Raw genomic sequence first — 14,390 nt, forward strand, 5'->3', positions numbered from 1 at the left:
AGGTGACCCATGGTGGCCATCTTACATCAGCAGAGTCTTTTGTCCATTCTCCCCAGGTTTTGGTGCACATTATGGGTAGAGTAGGGACAGGTCTTCCAACTGTCAGGGACAGTATTTGCGTTAGGGAAATCTTTGGACACCTTCCCATTTGGGAACGTGACAGCCAGGCCGCATATTGCCCCTCCAGACAAAGGTTGTCAATTCTGCTAATACTCAGCAGATACTCAGGGTGCCGTGACGCGGCTCTGTGGCTTACGTATGTATTTGCAAATGTGTGCTAACTAAACCCCTGTTTTTAAACGCATGTTTCCAGACAGGTTAATTTGGTTTTTGATAGTTGGCTAACTGGCTGACAGTTTGAACTGGCTTTTCTTATCCCCCTTGTTGATAAGATGTACATATCCTTGTTCCTTACCAATAAAAGCCGATAGTAGATTGGGGTAGGCTGGCAAGTTGAACTGGATATTTTTACTTATTTGGAAATTTTCTCACGTAGTGACAGCCCCCCATGTTCACTGTTTAAAAAGCCAGTTATAGACCTGGGCAGGTGATCAGTTTTTTTTTCTCAATTCTGCTAATACCTGCTGCGCTACATGCTGTTGCCATTCTTGACTGCTCCCGGTTGGGTTCTTTCCCACCAGGTTTGTTGTGAACTGCTTGCCTTTACTACAAGTTCCACCTTTACTCCAATATAAAATCCACCTTTATTGCAATACAAGTTCTGCCTTTGCTACAATACATGTGTCAGGAAAGACATATTCCAGTGTGTAGAACAGTTGTTTGTGGCCGATTCACGGGTGCTCATGAGTGAATGAGCACACACACGTAAACGAGTACGCATGGACAAACGGGTGTGTAGGACCGTGAACCAGTGTGCAAACATGCACAAACACCAGGTGGGCTATTTAAACTGTACCATGGCCTGGAGTCCTTGCCACTTGGTCTGTTATGTTCCCTGAAGCATATGAAACCCGTTTCTGTATTACCTCTCTGTTACCAACTTGATCTGCCTCTGACCTTGCCTGAACACTGCCTGTACCGACCCCTGCCTTGTCCTTGTTTTTTGTCTCTGCCTGCTTTTCCTGCTTATAAATCCATCTGCCTTCCGCTGCTGACCCTGGCCTGACCTTGACTATTCTTCTGCCTGCCGTGTTGTACCTTGATCTGCTTTTCATTTGCCAACCCAGACTGCCTGACCCTGCTCTCTGCATTTGAACCAGCTGACTTGTGTCACTTGCCATACCGGTCTTCCCTCAGCACAGCCTGCTTGACAGCAATGCACAGCCTGCCATTCAGCAAACACAGCCTATCCACAGCAATGCACTACCTGCTCATCCTCCAACCTCCGGCATCCTGCAGCGGAAGACCAGTCAGGCACTCGTACCCACTCTGTGCTCAGGCGCTCCTGTCATTTTACCAGGACTCCTGAGCCGGAGGTGTAAGAGAAGCCTAACTCCACACATCAGGCTCCACCACCAAGTACATTACAACAGAGGAGTCCCTAGGATTGGGGAGTCCCTAGGATTGGTGTCACCCAGTGCGGTAACATGTGGTGTCACCCCTACAGAGAGGAAGGAACGGTACCGGTGTAGCGATAAAATGAGCATCCCGAACCGTGAAGATATATATCCCCTGAAGCAACTGCTCATGTGTCGGTTGAACCTATACAGGGTTAACTGATCTTGCAACCCATAGTGATCTGTGGGATCAGCTTCAGCGGTTTGCAGACTGTAAGTGGTTAACTGTGGCAGCTCTGTGCTAAAGTCGGAGATCGGCGAATGGCTTCTTCTGCCTGAAATAGGCACATGCGCAGTTACTTCAGGGGATACATATCTTCACGGGTCCACGATACCCATTTTACAGCTACAGCGGGGGCAGCTGTCACTGTGCCGGGAATCTGGAATCACCCCAATAACTGGCCAGGACCTTCACAGAGCCCAGAAGCTCTGGTGGCACCCTGCTCCTGCACCCCCTATAATGGTGTCACTCGGAGCGGCCCGCATCCCCCACACCCCCCTAGGGATGCCACTGTGTTACAACATGCTCCAGTGATTGCACAAGGACTGCTTGTGAGATATTATCGCTGCACCAAGCTCCACCCACAAGAGGATATATCCTCTCACTGATTGTCTATCAAGCACTCAGGAAATGAGTGAAAATCTTCTTAGTGGAATAACAGATAAATCTCAGGTTCATGCAGAGTAATGTACATACTGTACATATGACATGCATCACCTATGAACGTTGTGCATTCATTTTGCTAATGATTAGTTGCTTTCTTGTTGAAATCAATAGCACTGCAATCAATCACTCCCCTCAGGCCAGGGTGCTAGGTGTATTCCTGATCTCCTTCAGCCTCACATCCAATGACTGTCCAGATCTTGCCAACATCAACTTTGCAACATTTCCAAAATTTGCCCCATCTTAAGAAATTACACCGGTAATCTTCTAATTCCCTCCCTTGCTATCTCTCACCTAGATTATTGCAACTCCCACCTTGTTGGCCTATAAGAACACAGACTACCCCATCTGTGTATCATGAATGAGGCTTTTAGACACATCCACCTAACCAGTACATCATGTCCATCCACCTGCCCTGCCAACCCCTCTACTGGTGTCCACTTGCCTAACATATAACATTCAAAATGCTAAAAACGACATACAACGCCATCCACAGATCTTCCCCAAACTACATCACCAGCCTTATCTGAAAATATCATCCAAACCATCCTCTTCACTCCTCCCAAGACCTCCTGCTCTCTAGCTGAATTATAACATCCTCCCATGCTAGGCTCCAGAGCTTCTACAGAGCCACCTTTTCCTCTGTAATGCACTAACCCAACCTGTCCAGTTATCTTCTACTCTGTGCACCTTATGGCGATTCTTGAAAACTCATCTCCTTAGGGAAGCCTATCCCACTTCTACCTAACAACTGGAATTTTACCTTCTCAATCAGCTCACCCTCCACAGTCATTACCTTTAGTATTGATTGCCTCTCTCTTTAGATTATTATTATTATACAGTATTTATAAAGCGCCAATAGTTTGCTCAGCGCTGTACATTACAGAGGGGGACAGAACATGTGACAGAACAATACCAATACAATGCAAAACATGAGGGGTCCGAGGGCCCTGCTCTTTCGAGCTTACAATCTAGGAGGGAGGGGATGGTGGCACAGGAGGAGATAGCTGTGGGGGATGGAGTGGTAGAAAGAGTGGAGGAGGTCGGTCAAGTTAGCAGGGGGTGGGGTAGGCTTCCCTAAAGAGATGGGTTTTTAGGGTGCGCCTAAAGGAGAGGAGAGTAGGTGATAATCTGATGGGTTGGGGCAGGGAGTTCCAGAGGATGGGTGACAGGGAGCAGGGACCTGCGAACCCTCTTGTATTGAATTGAGTTTTAGCTGTACTGTCTTTATTTTTTCCCCTTCCCACAATTCCTTTACACCCCCTTCTAATTCCTGAAAGCCTTTTTTTACCTTTACCTGGTGAAAGCAGCCATGCTCACCTAATTGCCCCATCCAGATCCCTCTCTGCCACCCATTCCACTACATTGGATCACCATTGCACTGGTCCCCTGTGATGACATCAGTCTTCTTCTCTCTCCTGAGAGGAGCCCGCTGCTGCCCATCCAATAAGACTCGGGATACATCGTCACATATGGTTTTTTTTTGTTTTTCTTTTTTGCATGGGGTATCTCCCTTCATTTTATACCAAAGGGTGGGGAACTCTGTGCCTACAGTGATTTCCAAAGTTTTCATTAAAAAGGCCACTTCATTCATTTTACAGTACATTCATTTTACAGATATTTTTAAGCCACAAAATTCTGTTTGTAAATACATAATGAAATGTTAAATTAATGAATGTGTTTTATTTGAATCATTTTTGTAATTAGCATGATATGATTCAGCATAACAGAGGAATAATGTCAGTAAAACAAAGCAAAGACATTCCAAATAAACTTGAGCCCATCAGGTTCCCCCTTATATCAAGACCCCATCAAAATCCACCTTTACATCAGAGTCCCCCTTTACATCAGAGTCTCCTTTACATCATAGTCCCCATCTGAGTCTCATTTAGGTTCCCCCCGTACATCAGAGTCCCCATCAGAGTCTTCTTTATGTAGCGCTACCCCCTTAAGAGCAGCTGAATATTTTTGGTTTCCCTGTCTGCTCTGAGCCTGATTTGGAAGCACAACCCCTGATGACATCACTATAAAACTTTGATCAGGAGAATCCCCTGGCCCTGGAATACAAAGTAATCACACAGTTTAAGGTGAACCAATATTTTGATTGTATTGAGATCAAAGAAATGGTACCCCTTTAGAACAAACCAAAGGTGTCCTGCAGGACTCTAAGCTCCAATCCCCACACTGAGATATTCACTATGAATAGTGGATGCAAATATTTTTAATTGAGATCGATTAGATCATGAAAAGGTAGGCATTTAAATCATGGTTAACACACTGTCAATCATGAAAATAAAATCAATAAATAAATACAAAAAACAAAAAAGCATTCTGTGTTTACACTTAGCTGCATCTATGGCTGGGAAGGCCAAAATTGGTATTGGGCAAAAAAATCTTCTATAATTGGGTATTGGAAGTCCATAACAGTTGAATCCAAGTTTAGGTAAATCTTCACAGTATGGATTTCTTATTCTTTCTCTACTATCTTTGAAGTGTCAGAACTGGCGAAGTCCGTGATGATTGGCTAAGTGTAAACGCAGAACGCTTTTTTGTTTATATTTATTGATTTTATTTTCATGATTGACAGTGTGTTCACCATGATTTAAATGCCTACCTTTTCATGATCTAATTGATCTCAATAAAAAATATTTGCATCCACTATTCATAGTGAATATTTACTCTGCATAGGATTCATAATATACCAGGGGCAGACTGACAACTCATGGGGCCCCCGGGCAATAGGGGATCATGGGGCCCTTGTGTCCTTGCCCAAACTCAAAAAAGCCTATGAAAAAGGTACCGGGGCATCTCATGGGGCGCCCTACTGACCCGGGCCCTCGGGCAGTGCCCGAGTTTCCAAATGGTCAGTCCGCCCCTGTAATATACCATCTTTTTTGGCAAGTCTGCTCTTGTCAGCTGCTAACATTTTTCTTATAAGCTTTTTGGTTTAGAATCCACACCTCAGTTATGGTGAGTCGGGGAAATGCTTTTTGATGGGTGGATACACCCTTAACTTATGGCACTTTTTCTTTTTGTTCAGATAATTTGGGCAAGTTCCGAACCTTATTTTAACTGTTCAGTGAATGTCATTCAAACCAAACCCAGGCACATATGGCTCATCACTACTAGGATATCATAAACAGTACTTTATTCTAAAGAGACTACTGTTTGTTTCCTTTACCAAACTAATTTTTGAATCATAACTACTTAGTATAATCTCATTGTTGTAGTGAGAAAAACTACAATGAATCCCTTTAAAGACTATTTTTTTATAGGTTTAGAGTGCTTAGAAGGTTTAGATGCTATTTACATCTATCTTGGTGTAATGTAATATTTGCTTTCATCCAACATGCAGAACTGATGTCCATGGGGGCTGCAACTACTGTCAGACCTGTGCTATTTGACAAAATTGAGAGCACATAGAAAAAATCAAATATTACTACAAGGCACTGGTAAAAAAAACACCTCTAAACCTGTCAAAAGGATGATGTCTGGAGTTGGGCTTTAAAGCAAGGTTGAGCCTTCGATCGTTTCTCATAAAAATAAAAATTCCTACTGTAGGCAATGCCTAAGCTGTGACTTACATTTCAGTGCAGACTTCAGAGAAAAGCAGCAAGCCAATCACACATGCAGGTAATGAGATTTTCAGGTGCATTATGAAGACCAACGGTGTATCAAGCGCCTCCAGGCTGCCTTATTGCAACATACAGTATAGTGACGTTTCAATTTTTTTGTCAATTTTAGAAAGTGACAGCACCTGCAGATAAAATGGAGAGTTTATATTTAATCCTTAGCATTAAATATAAAAAAGCTTTGAAGCAAAGATATATATATATATATATATATATATATATTGTGGCAGTGCTGTATCCTGCCACGGTGGAAATCACGGTGGTGACCCAGGATTCTCAACTATACAGGTTGAGGGACTCCAGGCAGTTCTCTTAAAGCAGAGGAAACTTGTTTATCAGTTCCCTCTTTGGTTTGTAAAGCCCGTTTTGGGACCTGTGGCCTGGAGATTTCTAAGAGATTTGGGAGGGATGAAATCTCCAATCCTGGGACCATGTTTTGAAAGCAGCCAGCACACTGATTGCACAGGCGTGTGCAGGCCTTTTTGTAGAGGCCTAACCAGGGTTCTGGGCTCCACCCCAGCAGACAGGAGGTCATTGCCCAGGAGTCAGGAGGGCTCCACCCAGGAGAGGTGGGAGTCAGAGCAGCAAGGGGCTGCTAGCTATGTGCAAGGGGCTGCTAGCTGTGTGCAAAAAGCTATATTTTGGAAGGAGGCTGTGTGCATTCAAGGAGTTCAATACTGTGTGCTGGGACTAGCCAGTGGTCTGGGAGCAGGGGCGGACTGACCATTTGGAAACTCGGGCACTGCTCGAGGGCCCGGGGTCAGTAGGGGGCCCCATGAGATGCCCCTGGTACCTTTTTCATATGCTTTTTTGAGTTTGGGCAAGGACACAGGGGCCCCATGATCCCCTATTGCCCGGGGGCCCCATGAGTTGTCAGTCCGCCCCTGTCTGGGAGACCCATATAAATAGAGGTACTGCTAACCAGCAGGGCTGATAAAGAGAGTGACAGGAGGCTGAATATTTTTGTTTGTTTTGATGGTGAACACCCCTACGTGGGAAGCATGTTATGAACCTTTTCTTTTAAATAAAATTGGGCAAAAAGGCCCTTAAAATGAAGACGCGAGTGGCTGTGTGCTTTACAAAACTCTACATTTGATTCTAGTTCCCAATATATATATGTATAAATATATATATATATTATTGGCAATATCTTTGTATTTTATTATTATATTATTAAATGAGAAAACATATACAATTTTTTCTATCAAAAATGAAATTTTCTTATACAAGAGTTTTTGAATTCTAGTAGTGTTTCAAAGTGCCAGCAATGATGAACACCAGGTCAGACACGCAATTTTTCTATACGATGGAGGTACCTGTTACTATTGACTTTTTTCTGCCAAGGTCTGGTGGGCGGAAGTAATATTGATTTTTTATGCATGTGCTTATCCTTTATATGACTTTTTAAAGATTTTTGGAGAGGCATGAAGAATGTTACCAGCCTAAAGATATTTTTATTTACTTTTGCATTGTGAAAGGTGAATAAGAAGCTCTGCTATGCTTTTGTTGCTCTCTATGGCAATTTCACCTCCTCAGACTGTGACATCAGGACAAAAAATTATGGAAATGATTATCACCAGAGGAAGAAGATTATAAATAATAATAAATACAATTTTACTCTCTCTAAAGCTAAAGTTTTGGCTGCAGTTGGGCTTTAAATTAGACAATTTTAAATAGCAATTTTAGGCCCAAATTTACTACTGACAATGTGCACAGTGAGGGAATAAAGATACTGCAGAGGACAGGGCAGCATAAAATTGGCCAGCAGCAGGACAGTTTTGATCAGGGATGAAAGGACTGGTATATGCCTAACATTTAGTTTATCTATGAGGATATTGGGGTGTGTTGAATGTAAGTGATACAATGTGAGGTGGTTTAGGTGCACACTGTCCTTCCACTCATGCCTGGTACACACAATAAGACGAATAGACGAATGGTGGTCATTTTTTTTATTTTTGCATGCTAGTTTATCGAAAATGAATAGGTTGCTAAAGTTATGACAGTTCTCATAAGACAGAATACAACTTCGGAAGTGATGTATTATATTGTAATGTATTCTTTCATTTCCGAGTATGCGTAGGCTTGGTCACTACATTTTTTATGGACTTATAATGTGCTGATTAAACAAAAGTCATTTGTTCTGTTATCATATGAGGAAAATTTTGGCGCTTGTCTTTTTGGATAATTTTGCATGGACTGTCGTGATATGCTGTGTACTAATGGTCAGATTATTGGGCAATCGCTCAGAAAGTGGTATTTTCCACCCAGTATTTTTCTCATCATGTGTACTAGGGATTAGTTTTAGTGTTCAAACTGCTCGCAACCAGAATGAAAGTAGAAATTTCTAACCACCCCTAATTCCTCTCTATAAAGTTTCTCAAATTTCCCAGCAACAGCTTCTGATGCACTAAAACTATGAAAAAAGTGTCAAAAATATGTAGTGAGCACAAAGTGGTAAATATGTAGTGAGCAGCTAACTCAAAGTGGTATTCCCTCCTAGTCCACTAAAAACAGAAACATATACAGAAAGTGCAGTTCTTATGTCCAAAGCATATGAAGAACACAAAATGATTCCTGTGTAAACTTATATAGGAAGTAATTATACAGAAATATAAGATTAACTTAAATCATAAATAAAGTCTAACAGGGTTGTAGAGATCTATCTATCATGACCAGTGACATGAGGTGACATCTGTGAAGAGTGCATCTGTGACAATCCTCCACCCCAATGCACTCACCAGAAGTAAGAGGCAACTAGGCTCTGTACAGAAATCCCTCCAAAAGATGGAACCAATCCACTGCAGGGATAGATGGCAAAATATCCAGTGTGGCTGGGCTCTATATAGGGATCCCTCTAAGGCAGATGTATCAGCTTCAATGCATGGACAAGTAATCAATCCGGAGATAGTCAAAAAATATATAAGTTAGTGAGCGCAATCCGACAAGCGACCAAAGCACTAAAAGGAACCACAAAACCTTTCTAATAAACTCAAAAGTACAAGGAGTGCAGCGCTACATCAAATTAAATGGCAAAAAAAAAAAAAAATACGGAGATAGTGAATCCTAGACAAAGAGCTCAGAAACCAGATGCCCAAAGATGGGGGCATATAGTGTAGTATTTTATTGCAGAAAAATATTAGCATCCACGTGGAGCACATAAAAACAATACAGCTTCACTTACAAGGATGGCTGTTGGACCATCATATGGACTCAGCGGCGTGACGTCAGCAAGTAGGCTGACGCATTTCGTGCACACAAACGTTCTCAAAGGGACCCACCTCCTAAAACTATAGCTTCACTTCCCCCCACCCCAGCTTTTTTCATAGTGAGGGAGTTGGCACATAACATAACCCCAATATTGGTTCTTCTAAGTCACATGACCAAAGTTCAAAGGCACCTGCAATATTACAAAAAGATTCGGGCAGTCGCATTAGCTGAGCTGGTCCACGAACTCTAACCATCTTGCCTCCAAACCAGTGTTGTTCTGAACCTGAATCTTATCCTTGCTACCAACTTTCTGAGATTTGAAAGGGATATCTTTTAGCCTGAGGGCAGTACTGAAAGGAATGCAGAATTGGGCATAACTTTTGTATTAACATAGCCTGTCCAAATTTTACAGATTGACAGAATAACTCTTTTTTCATAGTAACTCTTCTGCTCCTTTTCATTGCAGGTAAATAATAGATTCCAAGCAGAAGCAACATGCCTTCATTGAGATCCACTCGCAGACAATGAGACAATGATGATCTGCTTGGTTTGTCTTCAATGCTGGTTTCCCCTTCTTTAACCAGTTGCAGACCATGCTCTCTATATAAAGATTGACAGTGCAGACCTGCAGCACTGAATCACATACATGTACGTGATCCACCGTTTCCAGGTAGGGGAGTGTGCGCTGCCCCGGCTGTGCTGTCACTTGCTACAGCACAAGCTGATCAGAGGGTCCTGGCCAATGATGGCCGGGATCCACTGGTCAGTGGAGCATATGACAGAAGTGAGCTTTATGTTGGTAAACAACACATCTCTTTAAACGCTTGCCCTCCAGAAGATTTTTCCCCCTTGATAACCAGGCTGTTTGTTGCTATTTGGCACCTCGCTTTTTGAACTGGTAATTGTGCAGTTATGCAACACTGTACCCAAATGGAATTTATGTTCTTTTTTTCACACAAATAGAGCTTTATTTTGGTGATATTTAATCACCTTTGGATGTTTTATTTTTTGTGAGATAAATGAAAACAAATCAACACATTAAAAAAATAACATTATTTTCTACTTTGGGTTTTAAAGAATTTCCAGTAAACGCAAAATTAGTCTTAAACTTAGGCCAAAATGTATTCTGCTACATGTCTTTGGTAAAAAAAATCCCAATGCATGTATATTGATCAGTTTGTGTGAAAGTTATTGCGTCTACAAACTATGGTATTCACACTATACTACCAAAAGTATTTGGACAACCCTCCAAATCATTGGATTCAGGTGTTACAATCACCTCCATGGCCACAGGTGTATAAAATCATCACCTAGGCATGCAGACTGCTTCTACAAACATTTGTGAAAGAATGGGTCGCTCTCAGGAGCTCAGTGAATTCAAACGTGGTACAGTGGTGCCAAAAGTCCATCCTTGAAATTTCCTTGCTACTAAATATTCCACAGTCAACTGTTAGTGGTATTATAACAAAGTGGAAGCAACTGGGAACAACAACAACTCAGCTATGAAGTAGTATGCCACGCATGCTGAAGCGTACAGTGCACAGAAGTCGCCAACTGTCTGCAGAATCAATAGCTAAAGACCTCCAAACTTCATGTGGCCTTCAGATTAGCACAACAGTGCGTAAAGAGCTTCATGGAATTCGTTTCCATGCTTGAGCAGCTGCATCAAAGCCTTATATCACCAAGTGCAATGCAAAGCAAAGGATGCAGTGGTGTAAAGCATGCCGCCACTGGACTCTAGAGCAGTAGACACGTGTTCTGTGGAATTATGAATCACACTTCTCTATCTGACAATCTGATGAATGTGTCTGTGTTTGGTGGTTGCCAGGAGAACGGTACTTGCCTAACTGCATTGTGCCAAGTGTAAAGTTTGATGGAGGGGGGATTATGGTGTGGGGTTATGTTTGGGGGATTGGGCTTGGGCCCTTAGTTCCAGTGAAGGGAACTCTTAAGGCATCAGCATGCCAAGACGTTTTGGACAATTTCATGCTCCCAACTGTGTCGGAAGAGTTTAGGGATGGCCCCTTCCTGTTCCAACATGACTGCACACCAGTGCACAAAGCAAGGTCCATAAAGACATGGATGAGCAGGTTTGGGGAGTGGAGGAACTTGACTGGCCTGCACAGAGTCCTGACCTCAACCCAATAGAACACCTTTGGGATGAATTAGAGCGGAGACTGTGAGCCAGGCCTTCTCGTCCGACATCAGTGCCTGACCTCACAAATGTGCTTCTGAAAGAATGGTCAAACATTCCCATAGACACCCTCTTAAACCTTGTGGACGGCCTTCCCAAAAGAGTTGAACCTGTTATAGCTGCAAAGGGTGGGCCAACTCAATATGGAACCCTACAAACTAAGGCTGGGATGTGTGTGTAAAGTCAGGCGTCCCAATACTTTTGGTAATATAGTATATATTGGAACTTACACAATTTACACAGATTATTGCTCCTGCAATGCAATGTTTGCTTTGAACTGTCATGAATGAGTTAAGTTCATGACGATTCAAGATACAGTGATCTGTAATTGACTCCAGCTGGTCACATGGTACAGGGTGCTGTAATTGGCCCCATGTACCATGTGAGAGCTGTGGGCCAATCACAGCTCACAAGGAAGAGAAGCAGAGCTGTTATGAATCAGATTGATTCATAACAGCTTTGTTGTCATTGTGATTATGTGATCGCATAGCGATCACAGGGTCCAGTTCAGCGGATCTTCATTCTGCTGTGTCCGGTGGACACAGCAGACATGGGTGGGGGGCGCTGGTGCTGTAGCTGCTGCCTGTTCTCAGTACATAACGGGTGGACAGACATAAAGTGGCTATAGACAGCGGCAATGTGCCCTTTTTTTCTCCCTGAAAAGCAGAAAGTAGAAACCTGCACATTGCTTAGTAAAAGCACCACACAGTAAACACAATACACATTGTTAGGCACACAGTTAACCCTTTGATTGACCATAAATGTTAAACCCTTCCCAGTCATTGTTGCTAGTAGAGACAGTGTATATTATTAGCAGTAATCACTGTATTAGTGTCATTGGAGATGTCAGTGGCAGTTAGTCAGTTCCCACAAAGTGCCAGTTAGTGTCAGATTGCCCACCGCACTATCACAGTCCCACTGTAAGTCACTGATCGCTGCCCTTACTAGTAAAAAAAAATAAATGAATAAATACATTCAAAATTCCAGTTTATATACCATAGTTTGTAGATGCCATACAGTGAGGAACAGGAGTATTTGAACACCCTGTGATTTTGCAAGTTCTCCCACTTAGAAATCATGGAGGGGTCTGAAATTCACATTGTAGGTCATTCCCACTCTGAGAGACAGAATTTAAAAAAAACAATTCAGGAAATCACATTGTATGATTTTTAAAGAATGTATTGTCTTGCACTGCTGAACATAAGTATTTGAACACCTGAGAAAATCAGTGTTAATATTTGGTACAGAAGCCTTTGTTTGCAATTACAGAGGTCAAACGTTTCCTGTAGTACCTGACCAGGTTTGCACACACTGCAACAGGGATTTTGACCCACTCCTCCACACAGATCTCCTCTAGATCTGTCAGGTTTCGGGGCTGTCGCTGAGCAACACAGAGTTTCAGCTTCCCCCAAAGATGCTCTATTGGATTTAGGTCTGGAGACTGGCTAGGCCACTCCAGAACCTTGATATGCTTCTTATGGAGCCACTCCTTGGTTATCCTGGCTGTGTGCTTTGGGTCGTTGTCATGTTGGAAGACCCAGCTACGATCCATCTTCAATGCTCTGACTGAGGGAAGGAGGTTGTTGCTCAAAATCGCACAATAAATGGCCCCATTCATCCTCTCCTTAATACAGTGCAGTCGTCTTGTCCCCTTCGCAGAAAAGCACCCCCAAAGCATGATGTTATCACCCCCATGCTTCACAGTAGGGATGGTGTTCTTGGGATGCAACTCATCCTTCTTTTTCCTTCAAACATGACGAGTGGCGTTTAGACCAAAAAGTTCTACTTTGGTCTCATCTGACCACATGACTTTCTCCCATGCCTCCTCTGGATCATCCAGATGGTCATTGGCAAACTTCAGACGGGCCTGGACATGTGATGACTTGAGCAGGGGAACCTTCCGTGCAATGCATGATTTGAAACCATGACGGCGTAGTGTTCTACCGACAGTGACCTTTGAAATTGTGGTTCCAGCTCTCTTCATGTCATTGACCAGCTCCTCCCTTGTAGTTCTGGGCTGATTCCTAACCTTTCTTATCATCAGTGATATCCCACGAGGTGAGATCTTGCATGGAGCCCCAGTCCGAGGGAGACTGACAGTCGTCTTTAGCCTCTTCCATTTTCTAACAATTGCTCCAACAGTTGATCTATTTTCACCAAGCTGCTTGGCAATTGCCACTTAGCCCTTTCCAGCCTTGTGGAGGTCCACAATTTTGTCTCTGGTGTCTTTTGACAGCTTTTTAGTCTTGCCCATGGTAGTAGTTGGCGTCTGACTGACTGTGGGGTGGACAGGTGTCTTTAAAGAGCTCAGACAGGTGCTACTAAGTTAGATTAATGAGTGGAGTAGAGGTGGACTTTTTAAAGGCACAGTAACAGGTCTTTGAGAGCCAGAATTCTTGCTGTTTCTTAGGTGTTCAAATACTTATGTTCAGCAGTGCAAGACAAATAAATTCTTTAAAAATCATACAATGTGATTTCCTGAATTCTTTTAAAAAAATTCTGTCTCTCAGAGTGGGAATGCACCTACAATGTGAATTTCAGACCCCTCCATGATTTCTAAGTGGGAGAACTTGCAAAATTGCAGGGTGTTCAAATACTTCTGCTCCTAACTGTATCTTTGCTCTAACCAAATAATATGCGCTGATTGGGATTTTTTTTACAAAGACATGTAGCAGAATACATTTTGGCGTAAATTTTTGAATAAATTAGTTGTTTTATTTTTTTTTATTGGATATATATAACAAAGTAAAAAATTTGTTTTCAGTCTTTTAGTCTTTTTTCATTTATATAATAAAACATAAAAAACCAAGTGGTGATCAAATACCACCAAAAGAAAGCTCCATTTCTGTGAAAAAAAATAATATAAATTTAATTTGGGTACAGTGCTGCTTGACCGCACAATTACCACTTAAAATAGCACAATGCCAAATAACAAAAAATGGCCTGGTCATGAAGGGAGTAAAATCTGCTGGAGCTTAAAGCAGAGCTCCACCAAAAAGTGGAAGTTCTGCTTTAAGGCTTCATCCCCCGCTCCCCATTAAGGATTGGCACCTTTGGGGAGGGGGGGCAGGTACCCAATTTTGCCTAGGCGATCAGAAGCAAACGTTGCCCTCCTTCCCCCCCCCCCCCGTATACGGGATCACTCAGAAAGCACAGTGCTGCTCGTCTAGTTGGTG

Source organism: Staurois parvus, unplaced genomic scaffold, assembly GCF_062004578.1.
Source record: "Staurois parvus isolate SC_StPar_1 unplaced genomic scaffold, SC_StPar_1.0 ptg000708l, whole genome shotgun sequence".
NCBI classification, from domain to species: domain Eukaryota; kingdom Metazoa; phylum Chordata; class Amphibia; order Anura; family Ranidae; genus Staurois; species Staurois parvus.